This window comes from Propithecus coquereli, unplaced genomic scaffold (assembly GCF_000956105.1).
Source record: "Propithecus coquereli isolate 6110/MARCELLA unplaced genomic scaffold, Pcoq_1.0 Scaffold65, whole genome shotgun sequence".
Taxonomy (NCBI): domain Eukaryota; kingdom Metazoa; phylum Chordata; class Mammalia; order Primates; family Indriidae; genus Propithecus; species Propithecus coquereli.
Window position 1 is genome coordinate 1,958,867 of NW_012152507.1, and position 1,507 is coordinate 1,960,373.

Genomic DNA, 1,507 nt, shown 5'->3' on the forward strand with positions numbered 1-1,507 from the left:
TTTAATTACATATCTGTGGTTTTCAGTGGAGAATTACAATTCTGGGCTAGAATACTAAATTCTTATTCTATGAAAATTAGTTTTCAGGTTTTCTTATCTTTATAGGGGTGATTCATCTCAGAAATAATAAGTGTTTTGTGTCTTCACTTGTACCAAGTCAATAACCAGCAGTCAACAATGGTAAAATTAATTTGTTAGCTTCGTGAAAACAGAGTTTAGGGCAGTGTTTGTGTGAAGAGCTCTGTGGTTGTCCTTGGACAAAAGTTTATGTGGACATCTTGAGAAGATATTGATCGAGACTGGTTATAGAGAGATGAAGAAGAGCCCAGAGGCAGGACTGGATTGAAGGAAAAGGACCTTTTAGAAAACTATTTAAAATAAAGGGAAGTAAGTTTAAAAACTAAAAAGGGAAAACTTCTAAAAATTAAGTCATATAAGGTCTTAGCCGTAATCACAGAATGATAGATTTCCCTATGTTTCTAAATTCTTGAAATGCATACACTCTGATTTTGTATCTGTGGATACTGGTTTCCCAACCTCTTTCAGTGGGAAACCTCTTTCATGTTAATGGCCACACTGACCATGAAGTTAAACCTCACATAATCTTTTAGAAATAGTAGAACAGAAAGTCAAAGCTCAACTTAGAGTTACTATGACAAAACGTACTTTGCAAAAAAAGGTAAAAAGGCAAGTTTGTCAAGTTAAAAGGTTACCATTTCCTGTTGAGTGGAATAAGTTTAAATTCTGAGTCACTAAGCAAAAATTAGAAATCAATACCATTTTTATTCTTGAAAAAGAATCATGTATTCGGCAGGAACTTCCCTCCCCATTTTAGGTAGCTGAACTATTATTTAAGCCCATGCTCCCAGTATCATACCTAATTAGACAAATAATCAGCAACTCCAGGGGGGAACGATTTGTTAGCTATTATGTTCCTGCTCTACTTAGCACAGCCACTAGAGGGCTCCACCCTTGCCTTGGAACCAAGATTTTAAATTGTTAACATGGAAGAGCAGATTTTTCTGCAAATGCTACTAACAAATCACTGTACCCAAATTGTTCTGTATGATAAAGGGAAGCTTGAGACTAAATAGAGAAAAACCACTTATTTCACATCTCCTGCAGCAGAGTCAGCCCCTTAACCACAGAAGAAAAGGTAAGTTCAAGTGGATTTAGGTGTTAACCAACTGGCAAAATCAGTACATCCTACACCACGTCATTTTTCCAGTATTGTCCATAACCTCTCATTCATCTTTTTGGCTACTTGTCAGAAGATAATATAATCTTCCAGTTCCACTAGTTGAAATGACTTGCTTTACTCATGGTTTACTAAGGCTTGATAACAGACCACTGCCTGCTTCTGGGTTGAGCTGTCACTCAAAACCCCAAACTTTTGCTACTCTTTGAAAAGGAGGCAGCATGACTACTTCATGTGAGATCAAAGGTTCATCTCTTCTGTTGTTAAACTATAACAACAGAATAAATAATCTGTAAATATTACATATAT

At 36.0% G+C, this 1,507-nt stretch overlaps 1 protein-coding gene across 2 annotated transcripts in view; it reads left to right on the forward strand.

Moving 5' to 3' along the window:
- The window catches only part of EDNRA (endothelin receptor type A), a 57,048-nt gene that overhangs the window by 34,653 nt on the left and 20,888 nt on the right, over nt 1-1,507 (forward strand). The window lies entirely within an intron of this gene.